Raw genomic sequence first — 20,946 nt, 5'->3', positions numbered from 1 at the left:
ATCTTCTTCTTTGGATCTGCATCTACTTCTTGGCTATTCGGTCTAAGTATTTCTCCCATCTCTACCCTCTCCTACTGCCTAATTGGCATTAACTGCTTAACGATAACAACAAAGAAGCTTGCAAAAGACATATAGTCCTTGGTCCTGGGACAGCACTACAAGCCCAATAATTGTCCTCCATGAGCTCTGGTCTCCTATCACACAATAAAAGATCAACAAAGGAAAATGTAAATTATTTCCTTGCTATTTATATAGTCACTTCTTGGTTTAAATACACCCAAGGTTCATTCCATGAAGACTAAATTGTATAATGAATGGTTGAGGGAGCTATCCAGCCTGTCAAAGAGAAGGATTGGGGACCTCCAAGGTTAGAAGACCCCCGAGGTCTCCTCCAGACCTATGATTCCATGTTGTATGTAACTTTGTCTGTATACTTCAGCTCCCAGTCCTGAATCTCTTCTGTAGATTGTCCTTTCCTGAAATCTTATTAGGAGGTCGCTTGGGTGAAGGATGAAGCAGCCTCCAGAACCAAAATGATGAACTAACGGGGCTGTTTCATAATTTGTCCTGTTAAGATGGACCATACTTTGAGGCATAACTAAGAAAAATATAGCTTACCCCTGCCCCCAACCAATTTAAATTTAAATTTAAGTAAGTTTGAAGGAGCATAAAAGTACTTGTAAAGAAATAGATATATGGACAAAATGTTAACTTGCCAGGGTGAGGACTTGACGATTTAAACACACACATTGACACAAACACATAGACACTAAAATTTGCAGCTTCAAAATTCAGGGAACCACATGTCAGGAGCATTTATTCAAAGGAGAGAATATGTATGTGGATTTGCCATCTCACTATATATTTTCATATTATGGGTCCAAAATCCAGACTGGAACATATTTAGAATTGTAGAAATAAGTCAAAAAGACACAGATAGATTTCAAAGTACCCAAATTAAACATATTGTTGAATTTCTCCTCAATGTACCATTTGCACCTCTTTGGTTGATCTTTATATTGTTTTTTGCACCTTAACAGTTTAACCCTCCTCAAAAATAAGGATCAGAAACTTGGGGGCATTTATTCCTAGATATGTCTTTACAGAACTGCAGATTGAACCATTTCTTTCTCTATGATGTGTAACTGCAGAACTGCAGAAAAAACAATTATTACCAACCTGCCTTCCATTGAGGACCTGTACACTGCATGAGTCAAAAAGAGGGCCGTGAAGATATTTACAGACCCCTCACATCCTGGACATAAACAGTTTCAACTCCTACCCTCAAAACGACGCTATAGAGCACTGCACACCAAGACAACTAGACACAAGAACAGTTTTTCCCCCAAACGCCATCACTCTGCTAAACAAATAATTTCCTCACCACTGTCAAACTATTCACTCAGACTGTATTACTAATACTACTACTATTAGTCTTCTCATCGTTCCTATCTCCCATCTCTTCCCACTTATGACTGCAGGACTGTAACTTTGTTGCTTGTATCCTTACGATTTATATTGATATTAATTGTTTCCTAATTGCTTATTTCTATCCTATGACTATCATTAAGTTTTGTACCTTATGATTCTTGACGAATGTATCTTGTCTTTTTATGTACATTGAGAGCATATGCACCAAAAACAAATGCCTTGTGTGTCCAATCACACTTGGCCGATAAAGAATTCTATTCTATTTATTCTTCTGTGAAAAATATACGCTAAATTGTAGAATTAAGCTACTTTCAGGACAGAAGCAAACTAAGAAACAACTCTTTCATCCTGGTTAGCAATCTCATATATTTCCCATTTAAGATATAGTTAAAAAACAATTTCAGCTGCTCCGAGATGCCTCCATACTATCTTCCCATCTAAACTAATCCCGTAAATACTAACCTTCTGGCCCGGTTGTTTAAAGCACCATGCAATAAGTCCTATTTTGTTCCATATTACATGTAGAAATACGTTCCCAAACACCTTCCTTAATAAACACTTGGTTAACAAAATAATGTTCTACACCGAGTAACACCCGAAATCATAGCCTTCACCGTTGCAAATTGTGCTGTTTCTTTCAGTCGAAATCTAGGAATTCTAGGGGCTAGAAAGTGTTTAAGCTTACCAGTTTTTTTTTTCCTGAAGTCCCGTTCAAGGCATCCGTTTTCAGCCTTTCCTAACGGTGGAGGGTCCCTTTTATAGCTCTGCGTGAAGTTCCAAGGGCTGGCACAGAGCCACACAGATGGAAAACCTGGTCTGACCACTTGTGTAAATGCCTGTAAGGGAGAGAATGTGGAATCAGGGATTTCTTTGCACAATGAAAACAACTGCACCCATTGGTTCCCACACTGGGAAGCCCACCCTGAGGAAGAATGCCGCCCACCAAGTTGGAAAGATTGTAAAATAGTCATCGGATGTCAAGTCCTGGAAAAAAAGAAAATTAAAACCCCACCTCCATGTCTGGAGGAATCGCTTGGAAGCGAAGGGTCCTTGGTGCTCTCTGAGCTTGGATGTTTTCTTGCAGACGTTTCATTGTTCAAATAGGTAACATCAGCAGCGCTTGGCGACTAGCACTGATAATGTTACCTAGTCTGGGTGATGAAACGTCAATAAGAAAATCACCAAGCTCAGAGAGCATCAAGGACCACACAGTCATCTCCTCCTCCTCTCCACTAACCCCACTTCCTTCTAGCACTGATGATGTTCCCTAGTTGGGTCATGAAACGTCTGCAAGAAAACAACCAAACTCAGAGAGCATCAATACAATACAATAGTAGAGTTGGAAGGGACCTTGGAGGTCTTCTAGTCCAACCCCCTGCCTAGGCAGGAAACCCTATACCGTTTCAGACAAATGGCTATCCAACATCTTCTTAAAGACTTCCAGTGTTGGGGCATTCACAACTTCTGGAGGCAACTTCTGTTCCCCTGATTAATTGTTCTAACTGTCAGGAAATTTCTCCTCAGTTCTAAGTTGCTTCTCTCCTTGATTAGTTTCCACCCATTGCTTCTTGTTCTACCCTCAGGTGCCTTGGAGAATAGCTTGACTCCCTCTTCTTTATGGCAACCCCTGAGATATTGGAAGACTGCTATCATGTCTCCCCTAGTCCTTCTTTCTATTAAACTAGACATACCCAGTTCCTGCAACCGTTCTTCATATGTTTTAGTCTCCAGTCCCCTAATCATCTTGGTTGCTCTTCTCTGCACTCTTTCTAGAGTCTCCACATCTTTTTTACATCGTGGCGACCAAAACTGAATGCAGTATTCCAAGTGTGGCCTTACCAAGGCATTATAAAGTGGTATTAACACTTCACGCGATCTTGATTCTATTCCTCTGTTGATGCAGCCTAGAACTGTGTTGGCTTTTTTAGCAGCTGCTGCACATGGCTGGCTCCTATTTAAATGGTTGTCCACTAGGACTCCAAGATCCCTTTCACAGTTACTACTACTGAGCAAGGTACCAGCTATACTGTACCTGTGCATTCCGTTCAGGCATCAAGGACCTCACAGTCATCTCCTCCTCCTCTCCACTAACCCCACTTCCTTCTAGCACGGATGATGTTCCCTAGTTGGGTCATGGAATGTCTGCAAGAAAACAGCCAAGATCACAGAGCATCAAGGACCCCACAGTCATCTCCTCCTCCTCTCCACTAACCCCACTTCCTTCTAGCACGGATGATGTTCCCTAGTTGGGTCATGGAATGTCTGCAAGAAAATAGCCAAGATCACAGAGCATCAAGGATCCCACAGTCATCTCCTCCTCCTCTCCACTAACCCCACTTCCTTCTAGCATGGATGATGTTCCCTAGTTTGGGTAATGACGTTGGGTAATGTCTACCAAAAAATGACCAAACTCAGAGAGCATCAAAGACTCCTCATTTCAAACCTGAGCTACAGGATCCTCCTTTATCCCATGGAAGTGTTCTTGGGGGCAGCATCATTTGCATAACACACCTAACCAGGTTGTATGCATTTGCATAACCTGCTAAGCTTAGTTAATTTTCATGTAAGTCACGTAAGCAGGAACTGGGTATGGCCAGTCCAGAGAAAATAAGGACTAGGGGGGAACTTGATAGCAGTGTTCCAATATTTGAGAGGCTGCCACAAACAGGGGGGTGTCAAATTATTCTCCAAAGGACCAGGAGGCAGGACAAGAAGCAATGGATGGAAGGAGAGAAACAACTTGGAATTAAGGAGAAACTTTCCTAGCAGTGAGGAGGATTCACCAGTGGAATGGCTTGCCTTCAGAAGTTGCGGGCGCTTCATTCCTTGAGGTTTTTAAGAAAAGACTGAACAGCCACCTATCTGAAATACTATAGGATCTCCTGCTTGAGCAAGGGGTAGGACTAGAAGACCTCCAAGGTCCCTTCCAGCTGGATTCCGATTTACAAATGCTTGGCATCACGACCTTGCTTTAAATAATTTGTCGTTCTATCAAGCAGAGGTGACCAAAGAGAATGGTCAAAAATAGTCAAGTTGTCTACAATGATACAATTGCAATTCTGTGTGTGTGTGAGAGAGAGTGTGTGTGTGAGTGTGTGTGTGTGGTTGTGTGTGTGTGTGTGTGTGTGTGTACTACATATGCAACACACATAAAAAATCCAGGCAGAGTTTCAATTGTACCATTACGGCTGTTGATCACATCCTGAAGATGCCCCACAATAGTATAGTCTTTATTGTCATTGTACAAAATAAATACAACAAAATTGGTTATACAAATACAACAACCAAGGGGCTTTCTGTTAATCAGCTTGACCCCATCTATCCACTCTCATCCATTCTTTTCTCCATTAATTTTGTCCCAAAGGTGCGTTTTCAAAAAGCAACTAGACTTTCCTGGGTTTTCCCTGAACACATTTCGTTTCTCATTCAAGAAGCTGAAGAAGCTTCTTGGATGAGAAGCGAAACATCTTCAAGGAAAAAACAAAGTCCAGTCGCCTTTTGAAAAAGCATCTTTGGGACATCCATGACCTGGATGACTGAGAATCTGCGTAGACAGCTTTAATTTCTTCAACCTTGCTAAATAGGATTGTTTTTCCTAATTCATTATAGAACAGGAAATGACATTAACAGAAATATGCCAGAATTATTATTTAAGTTAATAAAGTAGGACGTAAAGTGAGATTTGGACGTTAAGAGTGAACTTACTGGGTCAGGCTGGACAGCCTCTCGGGTCCCCTTTACTTCTATATTAAAAAGCCACATCGGCAGAGTTTGCAGCTTGCAAAAGAATGGGAAGTGAGTGCCTAACCGCAGAGTTCAATAGTTCTCACCAAAACCACAAGATTCAGCTAAAGTTCGCTTAGAGACACGTAGTCAGTACCTATGGCCCAAGACAAAAGGAGAAGTAAGACCCTATCTACTTATAAGGCTTTTTCCTCCAGGTAACCAATAAGAAGTGAAGCATTTCCCTGTACGTTGCTCTTAGAAAGATATATAAGAAACTGTCTTTTCTATAGGTTTTTGTTCAGATGTTAGAAATTGATATCTTTGTCTTGACCTTTTGGCCAAAATAAAGTTTATCTTGATCTCACAGTCCTATCTCTTGATTTTCTGCAACACTAAGGGGGCTGAAATCTATCTATCTATCTATCTATCTATCTATCTATCTATCTATCTATCTATCTATCTATCATCTATCTATCTATCTATCTATCTATCTATCTATCTATCTATCTTCCTTCCTTCCTTCCTTCCTTCCTTTCTACCTACCTACCTACCTACCTACCTACCTACCTACCTACCTATCATCTTTCTTTCTTTCTTTCTTTCTTTCTTTCTTTCTTTCTTTCCTTTCTTCCTTCCTTCCTTCCTTCCTTCCTTCCTTCCTACCTACCTACCTACCTACCTATCTACCTACCTATCATCTTTCTTTCTTTCTTTCTTTCTTTCTTTCCTTCCTTCCTTCCTTCCTTCCTTCCTTCCTACCTACTTATCATCTTTCTTTCTTTCTTTCCTTCCTTCCTTCCTTCCTTCCTTCCTACCTACCTACCTACCTATCATCTTTCTTTCCTTCCTTCCTTCCTTCCTTCCTTCCTTCCTTCCTTCCTTCCTTCCTACCTACCTACCTACCTACCTACCTACCTACCTACTTATCATCTTTCCTTCCTTCCTTCCTTCCTTCCTTCCTTCCTTCCTTCCTTCCTTCCTTCCTTCCTTCCTTCCTTCCTACCTACCTACCTACCTACCTATCATCTTTCTTTCTTTCCTTCCTTCCTTCCTTCCTTCCTTCCTACCTACCTACCTACCTACCTACCTACCTACTTATCATCTTTCCTTCCTTCCTTCCTTCCTTCCTTCCTTCCTTCCTTCCTTCCTTCCTTCCTTCCTACCTACCTACCTACCTACCTACATACCTACCTACCTACCTATCATCTTTCTTTCTTTCTTTCCTTCCTTCCTTCCTTCCTTCCTTCCTTCCTTCCTTCCTACCTACCTACCTACCTACCTACCTACTTATCATCTTTCCTTCCTTTCTTCCTTCCTTCCTTCCTTCCTTCCTTCCTTCCTTCCTTCCTTCCTTCCTACCTACCTACCTACCTACCTACCTACCTACCTATCATCTTTCTTTCTTTCTTTCCTTCCTTCCTTCCTTCCTTCCTTCCTTCCTTCCTTCCTTCCTACCTACCTACCTACCTACCTACCTACCTACCTACCTACCTACTTACTTACTTAGATTTATATGGCTGCCCACTCACTCAGAGACTCTGGGTGGCTTACAAATGCTTTAAGTGCTGGGAAGTAAAATAACATTTGGAAGTGGTTTAGGCAGGCAACTCCCTGATCCCCTGAGGTGTTAGAAGAGCGATGAAGTCTAGCACAGTCAGGCTATTAAGATCCTGTTATAAGAGCCAATCTCAGTGAAAATTATTTATCCTTTCGATAGAGTTGATTTCCTGGTCTTGTCTACTTGACAGAGCTGACTATCATCCCCTTATACAACCTCCCTAAAACATATGAGTCCTTGCTTGCTTTTCAGCCTTTTAAAACTATTATTAAGATTGATTTATTGCTTCCTCTGACAGTCTCTGATATTCCTAAGAACTAGGACTGTCCTTGAAGGCCTCTTATCTTCTTCCTCTCTTTGTCAGTGTTCAGATCTCGCAGCTGTAAAAAACATTGTGCTAACTTTTCCAATCTTTGCTTTTTACCGTGATGTCTTTCCTGCTCTTGTCTAAATTTATGATGCCCGTCCTTTGAAGGATGGAAGACCTGATTTCAGTCGCTTGGATAAAATCAGGTCTCTGTAGACCTGATTTTTTTTTAAAGCAAATTCAGCCAGTAGTCCCTCTGGGTAGTGTTTCAGCATGATTTTGGAGGCAAGAATATAATTTGGAAAACACATCAAGTTCAGAGCTACTCCTGTTTTTTAAGCTTTCCAACTCGGCAACGAGATGAGCCAAGACAAAGAGAAAATTGTTTGCTAAGTTGACACAGACATATAATAGCCAGCCTCTGGTTGCATATATTTGCACAGTAGAGGAACAAAAACAGATGAGATCATTGGATTTTACTGAAATAACAAAAAGAAAAAATGTTGGCTTCTTTGGCATTAAAAAGATATCCCTACGGCCCCGAAAGGCAGACTGGCTCCTGTTCAGGGAAACAATTGTATCTTAAGCATCTGTTCTTATGTTCTAACTTCTCTAAGTGGTCGTAAAGGCGAAAAACTGTGACATGATAGGAATGTCCCAACATTTGAGGGGATGCCACAAAGAAGAAGAGGGGGGTCAACCTATTCTCCAAAGCACCTGAAGGCAGGACAAGAAGAAATGGATGGAAACTAATAAAAGGAGAGAAGCAACTTAGGACTAAGGAGGAATTTCCTGACAGTTAGAACAATTAATCAGTAGAACAACTTACCTTCCAAAGTTATGAATGCTCCAACACTGGAAGTTTTTAAGAAGGAACAGGACAGTCACTTGTCTGAAATGGTATAGGGTCTTCTGCTTGAGGAGGGGGTTGAACTAGAAGACCTCCAAGGTCACTTCCAGCTCTGTTATTCTTTTCTATTCTATTCTATTCCTTATTCTATTCTATTTTCTTTCTATTCTATTCCTTATTCTATTCTATTTTCATTCTATTCTATTCCTTATTCTATTCTATTTTCTTTCTATATTCTATTCTATTCTTCTATTCTATTCTATTCTATTCCTTATTCTATTCTTCTATTCTATTCTATTCTATTCTATTCTATTCCTTATTCTATTCTATTTTCTTTCTATTCTATTCTATTCCTTATTCTATTCTATTTTCTTTCTATATTCTATTCTATTCTATTCTATTCTATTCTATTCTATTCTTCTATTTTATTCTCTCTATCTTTTAGTCCTTCTGGTCAATCGTGTCTCTTCAAACATTGTTTTGCAGTGATGCCGAGTCTGTATTTGCTGCTGCTGATTATCATAGGGACTAACATCCTGCACCCCAGAAACTGTGGGTGCTTCATCACTGTAGGTCAGAGATGTCAAACTCAAGACCTGCGGGTGCTTAGGTCTGGCCTGGGAACAGCAAAGGACCGGCCCACGGTGCCTCTGCCAGCAAAAACAGAGTTCGGGAGGGCTGTATGCAACCCTCCCAAACTCTGTTTTTGGCTACTATGGCCTCCCGCAACCCTCTGCCAGTGAAAACAGACCTCGGGAGGGCCACGTGCAGCCCTCCCGGGCTCTATTTTCACTGGCAAATCTCTCGGGCCACCAGAGGCACCTCCAATACAAGTGACGTGGAGCTGGCCATGCCCACCACAGACCCCCGAAGTCAAACACAACCCTGATGTGGCCCTCAATGAAATCGACACCCCTACTGTAGGTGTCATCTTCCCTGACACCGCCCGGTTTCGGGTTGGCGCTAGGGCTCAGGACCCTGGACAGCACCCCGAAGTTCGGGGTAGCTGGTGAAGTATTTTAAGAGAGATTTGGGTTAATGTCAGGGTTCCAAATAGCATCTGAAAGTAAATCAGAGTCCGAGGCAAAGTATTGTTCGAAGTTCCAAATTATTAAGAGAGCCATGTTGGCACATCTGGGAAAACCCGAATCTGAAAGCTTCCCAGTTTTCCCCATCTACTTGAAAGTTCAAGATCTTGCCCCCAGACCCACAAGTCCATCACATGGTCCAATTTTTCACTGCCTCGCTGGCAGTTCCACTCATCCAGTTCCAGTCATGTGCCAAGGTGCAAAGACAAAGGATGACCTTGGCTTTCTAGAAAGAATTTTGTTATGGCTACATAGCATCTAACTCCTTACAATCCCGCCTCCCATTTTCCCACAATAGAAAATGTGTAGTAGAAAAATAGAAAGTGTGGCAGGCCAAAATCCAAAAGAAAAGATGGCTCCAGGCCTGACAGTAGGTTTTTAGCAAGAGATTGGACAGCCCTTTGTCCAGAATGATAGAGGGCCTCCTGCTTGATGAGGAGGTTGAAGAGCTCCAAAGTCCATTCCAACTCTGTTATTTTGTTACTTCTCAGGCATTTTTAGACACTCTCCAGCTTCACTGTCTTCTCTACTCAGGCTTTTTTATTTGTTGCATATGACCTGAAGAGAGAAAGTCCATGTGGGTAACTTTGAATAGGAGCATAACCTGGGAGAAACTAACAAGATATTTTAAGCAGAGAATCCATGAAGTTCATGGCCAAAACACATACAGTCTGCTCACCCTTGGAAAGGTCTAGACCAGAGGTGGTATTCAGCAGGTTCTGACCAGTTCTGGAGAACCAGTAGCAGACATTTTGAGTAGTTCAGAGAACCGGTAAATGCCACCTCTGACTGGCTCTGCCCCATCTATTCTCTGCCTCCTGAGTCCCAGCTGATTGGGAGGAATGGGGATTTTGCAGTATCCTTGCCCTGGCACACCCACCAAGCAAGCAGCTGGGTGTTGCAGGGGTGATGGATTGTGCATGTGTGTGCAGCATACGTCAGGTGGGTGCACCGACAGACCGTGATCAATCTACCAGTAGCAGCAGTAAGAGCGACCCACCACTGGCGCACATGCTCATACATGGACACGTGTTCCGGTGTAGGTGCTTGATGCCCAAAAGGTTTGCCATCACTGCTCTATATCATATCCAGCTCCTTCTTCTTCTCTTCAGAAAAACCCGTTATCCAAATGGACAAGTTCTTCACGCTATTGGAGCACCTATAGCTCAGGCCAGCGAGAAGGCGCCATCCCAGCCGAGAGTGAGTCATTTCTTCCCTGCTTTACATAAGAGAGTTGTTTGATTCATGTTGGATGGTGCAGACCCATGACCTGTGATGCCTGCATGCATGACAACATCAGGTTTCTGTAATAATCTTTCCCCTCCCTGTGCTGAACGATGTTGGTAGTCTGTGGTTCCTTCCTAAATGGAGCAGAGCAACTTTAATTCAATTTCGTTTAGGAAGAAATGTTCTTCTCTCTGGCCAAGAACCCATCTGGCACATTTCTACTGGTGGGGAATGGTTTGCGTTCACTTTACAAAAGGGTGAATGGAACCTACATATCATTTCCTGTAAAATGATCTCCAAGAAGCAGAAAGGAACTGTTCTTCCTTCCTTCACAGTTAACTAAGCTTCAGCGTAGCCTTCCAGAGCTAGGGGTCCTCCAAAGGCATTGGACCATAACTCCCATCATCCTGTCAGCAGGAACCTCCACTGTTAAGAGAACAACAGAATAACAGAGTTGGAAGGGACATTGGAGGTCTTCTAGTCCAACCCCCTGCTCAAGCAGGAAACCCTATAACATTTCAGACAAATGGTTGTTCTATCTCTTCTTGTAAAAAATCTCCAGTGGTGGAACACCCACAACTTTGAAGACAAACTGTTCCCCTGATTAAGTGTCCTCACCGTCTGGAATTAGTTCTAGGTTGCTCCTCTCCTTGATTAGTTTCCATCCATTACTTCTTGTTCTGCCTTCGGGTGCCTTGGAGAAAAGGTTGTTCGGAATAATGAATGGTGTAGTCCCACTTAGCTAGAAGATACCTAGCTACTCAGTATTTTAGACATTCCTTTTGTAGAGGGTTCTTCGGACACCTTTCAGGTATCTGGACTACAAACCCTAGTTTTGTGGGTCTTGTGATCTAGAGGAGAAACAGTTGCCCGTGTCCTAATATCCAGAATTAATGGAAATCCAATTTCTTCTGGTTCAACTTTTATGAATAGGGCAACCCCAAGGAGAGGTTCCTCTATTCGTTCAATTATAGTCAGGGACCCTAAGATCAGTGGTGGGATTTAGCAGGTTCGCACCTAGTCGGGAGAACCGGTTCTTAACTTTCTAAGCAGTTCGGAGAATCGGTTGTTGGAAGAAATCTCCTTTCGGTTTTTTTCCCCACTTTACAGGGCTAATCCTGTAAGGGAGGCAGGAAGGAAACATTCTAGCCTAATCTTTATTGCCCTGCTTACAGAAACTGCCACTCCAGTTAATCCTTAGGGCAGAGAACTGGTTGTTAAATTATTTGAATCCCACCACTGCCTAAGATCAACTGAGCATGGAATGTGGTTAGGTTAACTCCTCATTTGTATTCCAGACAGCAAGAGATTTCTTCCAAGCCACACAATTGTGCAAAGCTCTAGTTTAAGATGTGATGTGTGTATTGTTTTGTCACCATCTCCTTGGCAATGGGTTTCTTGCAGCAGCTTATTTTCTTATTTTTATTTGTAATGCAATAAATAAATGAAGACATCTAGTATATATGTATCCTAATGAAGGATAGGGAAGACCCAGTCACAAAGTCATCAATTTTACCATCAATTACCTTTTATTATTATTATTATTTGCAACAGGTTTTACCAGCTCTGCAAACTTCCAGTGAGATCATCCAACTTTCCCCACCAGGAAATTCTCCATTTGCAAGACTCCGCTAATACTCAATCTGATACACTTTATTGATTAGTTAATTGACCATATCAAACATATGAAAGTAAGTCCTAAGTGTATATATAGGTCTCGATTCATTCTTTGCACTGCCTAACCAGGCTCCAATAATACCTGGTCCATGAAACAGCTACCATAGTTTTGGGCTTATTGATGTTCAGGTAATTGAGTGTGCAATCCCAAAGGTGTCCCAAAAGTGCTTTTTTTTTCAAGAGGCAAGTGGACTTTCTGGATTTGCTTTGAAAATGTTTTCGCTTCTCACTCAAGAAGCTTCTTCAGCTCTGAAGCTTCTTGGATGAGAATGGATCAGAGCTGAAGGAGCTTCTTGGATGAGAAGTGAAACGCCTTCAAAGAAAGTCCAGTTGCCTCTTGAAAAAAACACCTTTGGGACAACCATGACCTTGGATGACTGAGAATCCCCATAGGCAGTCCCAAAGGTGCTTTTCGAAAAGGCAGTAGGTCCAAGAAGCTTCTTCGATTCTAACTGACTCAGGGGGGAAGGGAATGGAAGGATTTAAATCATAAATACTTCTGCCCCCCACCAGTTTGTTAGAACTTAAAGAAGCTTCTTGGATGCGAAGCAAAAAGGTTTGTCAAAGGAAAAAAAAACCCAAGAAAGTCCAGTTGCCGATTGGAAAAGCACCTTTGGGACAACCCTGACCTAAAAGATGGAGAATTTCCACGGACTTTAAGTGTGCAATATGTACTAAATCCAATCCTCTGGCCAATATATAAATCAATGAAGCTTTTGATGATTAACTGGCAGGTGCAATATTTGTTGAAAGAGGCTGAAAACAAAAGCCATATATCTTTTCTATTTCATGGAGTCATTTGCAGTTTTGGGAAGCTGTCTATCATCAGAAATGGAGAAACCTAGTATGTGTTGATATAAACCTTGTTGATAAACTAATCCAATCTGGGCAACCGATCCAGATGGGATCCTATAAATTAATCTGTGGTTTTAAAAGTTATCAGTAACTTCAACTTCAGGTTAAGAAGATTGGTTATCAAGTTTTAATATCCCTGCAAGGACTGGCACACACAAATTGTGTGCAGAAGCTGCTTAAGGAAATGGGATCGTCTTTCAAGAAAACCTAGAAGCCCATTTTCTGCTCAAGATTTGCTCAAGCAATAATTTCTCCAGCCTCCAAAATCTGGTATGTCCTTTTTTGTTCGTTCCTGCTGCACTCAGCAACTCCAAGATCTCCCCGCCCCCACTCCTGGTGCAAAAGTTCAGGAGAATCCAGATGGGATCGTACTGATAGTAAGGCCAAACATGTCTTGACAGTATGTACAAAAAGATTCATTTCCAAGTGAGAAGCCTTCAATGGCAGCTTCGCAAAATGTGAACTCTGATCTGTTAGCAATGATTCCCTGGTGGGTGTTGCACCTGCGGACAACTTTGGGGGTGGGCCAGCTGGGAGGTGGCGCAGTCTAGTAGTTGGGAGATTGGAATTTGGCAGGAGAAACTACAGTCCAGTTTTCCGCTCAGCTCTTGATGCTGATGCGGTGGCCTTGAGTCAACTACCCCTCCTTAGCCAAAGCTCTGCGAGGAGGATACAGAGAGTAACCTAAATCAGGGGTGTCAAACTTGATTTCATTGAGGGCCGCATCAGCGTTGTGTTTGACCTTGGGAGGCCAGGGTGGGCGTGGCTGGGGTGGGCATGGCCAGCTCGACATCACTCATGTTGGGGGGGGTGCCTGTGGTGGCCCGAGCACTTTGCAGGGAAAACGGGCTCCCAAATCCGTTTTGGGCTGCAATAGCCTCTTGCAATCCTTTGCCAGTGAAAACGGAGCTCGGGAGGGTCGTGCGCGGCAGCCTAGGATTTCATTGGCTTTTTGGGCTGTTGCCACACACAGTTGGCTCATGTTTAACTGATTGTCCACTTGGACTCCAAGATACTTTTCACAGTTACTGAGAGGGATCTAGGAAAGTTGTTTGATCTGCTCAACGGAAGAATGGTTCACTATGGGATAGAAATTGTAAACTAACAATGTCAACAGCACATAAGGAAAATCTATGCAAAATGCATTATAGGTAGCATTTAGCACCAGCAAGATTAGCAAAGATGTTTAAAAATTTATCAGCTAAAAGTTGGAAGTGTAATCAGAAACCAGGTCCATATTATCACATGTGGTGGACATGCCCAAAGGCAAAAATAAATAAATAAATATTGAACTAAAATACATACTTGGTTAGAAAAAATGATAAAGCAACACATAGATTTGAAACTAGAAATATTCTTGGGTATATTACCAGAACAGTGTGAATAAAGGGAATACATATTTAATTTTATTAAATTTTAACAGCAGCAAGAATTGTATTTGCACAACAATGGAAAAATGAAGAAATCCCTATAGAGGAAAGTTTTATAAAAAATATTAGAATGTGCTGAGATGGATAGATTAACACTTAAAAGAAAAGAAAAGGAAGAAGCAAAATACTTTTCAATATGGGACTTGTTATACCAATGGCTAACTAACAGAAACAGAGGTTAGAAACTAAAAAGAGTAAATAAAAATAAAAATAATTGTATTGATAATTTTTCAAGATGGATAAACTAATTGTATTATTACTTTGAGATTGATATCAATATGTTTATTATGATTATTATTATGACTCTTGTTGTATCTCTACTTAAAACTATGCCCAGACAACATGCTGTTCAGAAAGATATGGAACTTTTAATTTAAAAAATGTATCAATAAAACATATATGTGAAGCATCCCCCCCCCCCCCCCAAAAAAGGAAGAATGTGAACTATTTTATGGAAGTTGCTATTTACAATAATTCCCTATTTTGTGGGGCGGTTGGGTGCTCTCTGAGCTTGTTTCTGTTCTTGCAGATGTTTCTCCACCAAACTAGGTAACATCATCAGTAGCATTGATGGATAAGGACTCTTGTCTTGGGTAGGTGGTTGCAATAGACGACCTTCAAGTTTCCTTCCAGTCCTATGAATCTATGATTATACAGAAAATATCCTGCCTCTGTAACAGACGTCTGGGGGCAGAATTCACATTAAGGATTTTATAGAAGGTACAAAATCGGTTCTGAACTCATATCAGACATCATGCAAAAACACTAAAACATCCATTGGAAAATGGTGTTGATCTAATGCTTCCATCCAAGTTTAATGAATTTCAGGGACCTTGAGTGCCACATTTTCTGCTGTGCTCATTAATTCAGCCTAGAAGAAGGGTGTCAAACTTAAATCCCGGGGCCTAGACACGGCCCGCGAGGTGTTTAGATCTGGCCCGCGGGGCCACCCCGGAAACAGCGAAGGACCAGCTCACGGTGCCTCTGCAAGCGAAAACAGGTTCCCGAGCTCCGTTTTTGGCTGTGACGGCCTCCTGCAACCCTCTGCCAGCAAAAACAGCTCAGAAAGGCCGCATGCTCGGGCCACAACAAGCAGTGGTGAGATGCAAATAATTTAACCATCGGTTCTCTGCCCTAATTATTTCTTCCAACAACCAGTTCGGGGCTGGGTTGCTGCTGGCATTATTGCCAATTCAATGCATTAAAAAAATCCGCTCTGCGTGCATGCACATTTGCAACTAAAACAGTTGGTGCATGTGCAAAACGTTAGAAAAGGGGGGGGGGAATGACATTTCTGCAGTGAAAATTGTTCTGTGCATGCACAGAAATCAAGATGGCATCACCGTAGGAGAACCAGTTCAGAGTTGTGACAGGCCCGGGTCTCTGCCGGTTCCAGTGAACCAGGCCGCCAAGTTACTACCAGTTTAGTCAAACTGGTCTGAACCAGAAGGGACCCACCTCTGAATCAGTTCACCAAGCTGCTCAGAAAGTTAACAACCGGTTCTCCCAAAGTGGTGCCAACTGTCTAAATCCCACCACTGACCACAGGTGCCCCTGAGACGAGTGATGTTGAGCTGGTGATGTTCACCCTGCCCTTCCGGTCCCCTCAGAGGTCAAAAATAACCTTGATGCGGCCCTCAATGACATCAAGTTTGACACCCTTGGCCTAGAAAGTAGACATCAGGAAAGGCCTTTCAGAAGGTGCTTTAGAAACAGACTTCTGGATGATTGCAAAATTTTATTGGCCAGCATTCGAGCGAAGCCATCTGGGCCATTTGCAAAGAGACAGATGCTCCGCCGTGTTCATTTTTGGCCTGCCCCAGCTACTCCCTCAACAATGATGTCATTTCAGCCTGTATTTTGCTCTGCTTTCCTATCTAGTCTCCCCTGCAAGTGAAGATTTGACTCACGGAATGCAGGACAAAGAATCTACGGGGGCTAAGCTGCTGACCAATGTGGAAACTCACATCTGCCAACTCTGTTTAGCACAGCTGGGAAACACTTTGGCAGATGTTCAGTGGGGGTGGGGGTGGAAACTGGAACCAAAGCAACTGTTGTGGTGGGAATAAACATGTTGAATATATGCCCTCTTCTCTCCGGCGAGACACACGGATGGAATGTTTTTCGTTCATTCTGACAAAAATCGGAAACGGTCAAGATGATTTAGCATGCTGTGTAATGCAACTTTTGTCAGGTTGTGCCCTCCAGATGTTTTATGTTATGGTCCCAGTGGTAGGTTCCAGGTCCCGTTGCAACTGGTACAGCGTCCAGTTGCAACTGGTACAGGTCCCGTTGCAGCGTCCACCACATGCACGCATGCATACTTACTGCCCGCGGCACTCAGGCTGCTCGGCGGAGCATTGCACAGGCGTCGTACGCTCCCTGCGCATACACGAAAGCCCTGATCGGCTCAAATACAGGTAAGGAGGGCAGGCAGGTGGGTGGGCCCTCTGGAGCACCGTACCAGAACGGTACCTGGTGCTGCCAGCAGGCACTAGCACTGGTACGGCATACTGGTTGTATTCCCACCACTGTATAGTCCCCATCATCCCCTGCCTGGGGAATCAGCCTCAAAAGCAGTCGACTTACTACAGTTGATTTAGTGATCTTTCAAAGTCACAACAGCACTGAAAAAAGCGACTTATTACCCCTTTTTTCACACATTTGATCTCCAGGCTCAGGTGATCAGATCTCAGAGGTTGGGCAACTCACTCATATTTATGACGGCTGCCATATACCGGGATCATTTGATCACCTTTTGCGACCTTCTGACGAGCAAAAGCAACAGGGAAGCCAGGTTCACTTAATCACCATGTTACTAACTTACTAATAACAACAGTGATTCACTTAACGACACAAGAAAGGTCGTAAAAAGGGGCAAAACTTCACAACTATCTCAGAAATTTTGGGCTCAGTTGTGGTCATGTCAAGCACTACCTGTGTATGTTGTTTGCTGTGTGACATTAGGCACCATGTGCTTAACAGTAAGGTAAAGGTTCCCCTCACACATTTGTGCTAGTTGTTCCCGACTCTAGGGGGCGATGCTCATCTCCGTTTCAAAGCTGAAGAGCCACACTGTCCAAAGACGTCTCCGTGGTCATGTGGCCAGCATGACTAAATGCCAAAGGCTCACGGAACACTGTTATTTTCACCCAAAAGGTGGTTCCTATTTTTTCTACTTGCATTTTTTACATGCTTTCGAACTGCTAGGTTGGCAGAAGCTGGGACAAGTAACGTGAGCTCACTCCATTACGGGGCATGGTTTTCAAACCACTGAATTGCCGACCTATCTGATCGACAAGTTCAGCGTCTTAGCCACTGAGCCACCACATCTCCTGCTTAACAGTAGCTGAATGTAAGTACATTTTCAGGAGTTGCCCATGAGGTTAGGGATTGGGGTGTGAGTATGGGGACAGGTGAAGTGTCACAGTACAAACCATTGCTCTTTTGAACATGTGGTCAATGTCAAGGCACATAACCAAATGGCAGGGCTTGTATCACAGAGCTTTTCCCAGTCCTGCCAATTTTTTTACACATACCCTCTGGGTTATCATGGGCAAGAGCCATCCGACCATTACAGGCCTTTCCACCCAGACAAATCGGCTGATGACAAGCAACTCCTTCCCCCCTCCTCACTCCCAGCTCCCTGACCCTCGTTCTCCAGCTTCTCAGAAATCTCCACTTGGTGTCAAGTCTTCCATCCAGCATTACTCACTGTCAGCCTCTGCTTCGCTTACTTGCTATCGGCTGCCATAGAAACGGGGAGGGTGGGGGCATGGCATTTGGGATGGGAATAAATGGTGCAGGATGTGATATGAAAAAGGGAATATTCTTCTCACCGTCTTCTGCGCATGCTGGTGGCCAGTGTTTAGACCTGGTCAAGGCCATCCATCCTGCATACCAACATGATGATGCCTTTTGGAGATGCAATCCACATGACACCTAAGGAAGTTGCAGATTGGACACTGGGGTGGGGTCGTTGGAGTGAGGGGGTGGGTGGGTTATCATTTGATATGCACTTGTTTGCACCTTTCTGGCTCAGATCTTGCTTTACTTTCGTTGCTATCTTTTCATAACCAGTAAAAGTATTTTAATTCCATGAACAATGCAGTTGGGAGTTTTCTTTCTTGGTTATTGATGGAGGCACACCTGACACTGAACAGACCTGTTCTGACCCAGCTCCCCAAACACAACAAACCCTCTGTAGTTGAAGCAATGATTCATTTATTAGCAGTGCCAGCAGCCCTGGCAAAAAGTTTATCCATCACCTCAGGCTAGCAAATCTGTCTGGCAGGGGAGATGAATAGCTGTCAGACACATCTATTCATCTCCGCCCCCTGCCTTTTATCCCCAGAGCTAGGATGGGTCTTTGCTAGCAGTGGTAGCTCTTTTGTGCCAAGGATCAGCCCATAGATTTCCACTGCTCTCCTCTCCTCTGCCTTCTGTGCATCCCCACGTCAGTCACTGGACCCAGCTCCTCCTCCTCTTCCTCCTCAGCCACCTCCAGACCTGTGGGCTGTTGACTCTCAATCTGAGGGCTGACGGACAGCCCAGACTCCACCTCTGTCTCTCTCTTTCTGCCAGTTCCATTCCCTCTTCCCCCTCGGAGCTCTCAGGTTGCCTTGATGCTGGCCCTGACTTCCACGCCACCTTCTCCTCCGATTGCAGCTGCTGACAGGCCACAACCAGACCCCCCATAGCAGAACAACAACCTAGAGTATAACTGGAGTGGCCGGAAAACTTAGTGTCAGACGTGCCTCCTTCAGTTGTTTAGTGTTAATCTTTATCGGTGAAATAAGAAGGAAAGAATCAGATCAAGTGTTTATCTTCGAAGTTTCTAGAGGGGCGTTTTTCTATGTTTGTCTACCTGTGTCCCTGAATGTGTCATACACTCTTCTTCTATTACATCTCACCTGTTAACTGTGGTCGCAGGAAAGGCACTACAGAGTTTGTTTTAAGGTCCTTTTAATTTCAACCAGGGTGGTTGACTAAATGTGAAATCCAAATATATCCAACAGGAAAGGGAAGCCAAGAATTCTATCTTGTTAGCTAATTAGAACAATTTTTTCACTCCTTAGCATCGATAGGTTCCTTAATTGTTACTTAATTAGAATAGAAATAGAATAGCTACTATTTCACTCCTACATTTTCCTATAAGGATAAGATATTTTTGGACCAATAGGTTTCAAGTGGTTACTTTCAAACTTAATTTCTTAATGGTTACTTAATTACAATACAATCAATTAGAATAGCAATAGCACTTAGACTTATATACCGCTTCACAGTGCTTTACAGCCCTCTCTAAGCGGTTTAGAGTCAGCCTTTTGCCCCAAACAATCTGGGTCCTCATTTTACCCATCTTGGAAGGATGGAACCTTGAGCCTGGTGAGATTTGAACTGCCAAATTGCAGGCAGGCAGCAGGCAACAGAAGTAGCCTGCAGTACTGCACTCTGACCACTGTGCCACTGAGGCTCATTAGAAGGCTTACTATTTCACTCAACACTCCTGACTTGCCCCCGGGAGGGCAAAATATTTTTGGGCCAATAGTTTTCAAGTCGGATACATTCAATCTTAATTTCTGACAGATTCCTTAGTTGTTACTTAATTACAATATAATTCATTAGAATAGTTACTATTTCATTCAAAACATCTGACATGTTCCCATAACGGTAAAATATATTTCAGAGGGGATACTTTCACTCTTCTGATATGTTCCTTAATTGTTACTTAATTAGAATAGTTACTTTTTCGCCTCTAGGTTCTGATATTCTTCTGATTGTTACTGAATTAGAATGGCTACTATGTCACTCCTAAATTCTGTCTTTTTCTTGTAAGGTGGAAATGTATTTGGGACCCATAGTTTTAGGAGGGGGTATTTTTGCAATGGAGTTGAGAGCATTAGATGAAATAATAAATCCAGATGTTTCTATGTTCTCTTCATGCCCAGGTTGAGAATTACAAAATACCGGTGGGAGGGTGAATTCTATTCTATAATACAAGACCTGAATGGAACAGTAATGCCACCAACTCAGCAGGCAGCCTTCTCAGCAGGGGGAGTGAGTGGAACAGCTCATCGTGCCCACTGCAGAAGCAGGAAGGAAGAAGTCATTGGGCAAGAAGGTGCAATTGCGGTCTCAAAACTGACACCACCCGAAAAGATGTTCCAGCTCTCCTATGGATTGGCATGGTTTGTTTTCTAAAATGAAAGACTTGAGGATTATGTCAACCAGAAGATTTGCACCTAGAGTGGCATGGACTGGAATAATACTGGTCTAATTCCCTATCTTATTTCTTAAGTACAAGAACAGGAGAAGTGGACATCCTCCTTTTATTACTTTTATAATTAGCTCCAGGCAGTGAACATACTTAATATTCCTCCTGTTTTTCCCACAACAACCCTGTGAGGTTGGATGGGCTGAGAAGGAGTGACTGGCCCCAAGTCATCCAGCCGGCTCTCATGCCTAAGGCGGGACTAGAAATCCAGTCTGCTGGTTTCTAGGCCAACATCTGAAGCATAGACCCGATTGGCTGTCTGCCATTTCAGTTGACTCTAACCGCACTGAGCAATGGAATTTAGAACTCGGAACCCAGGGATGAAGGCAGTTAGGGGAGGGGGCTTCCTATTGGTCTGCTTGAGTAGCTCCCACCAGTCGAGTTTCAGTTATTACTAAGGATTGTGGGAACTGAGCAGTTTGAATGTGGCCAAATTGTGGAGCAGGCATATATTACATGTGGCTCTTCATCAGTCTTCATCCACTATTCTGTATATTTGTTTCACTTTTTAAAAATAGTTGTT

Source organism: Natrix helvetica (genome assembly GCF_964273705.1).
Source record: "Natrix helvetica genome assembly, chromosome: 12".
Lineage (NCBI taxonomy): Eukaryota > Metazoa > Chordata > Lepidosauria > Squamata > Natricidae > Natrix > Natrix helvetica.
The sequence above is the reverse complement of the archived record's forward strand: the minus strand, read 5'-3'. Positions refer to the sequence as shown.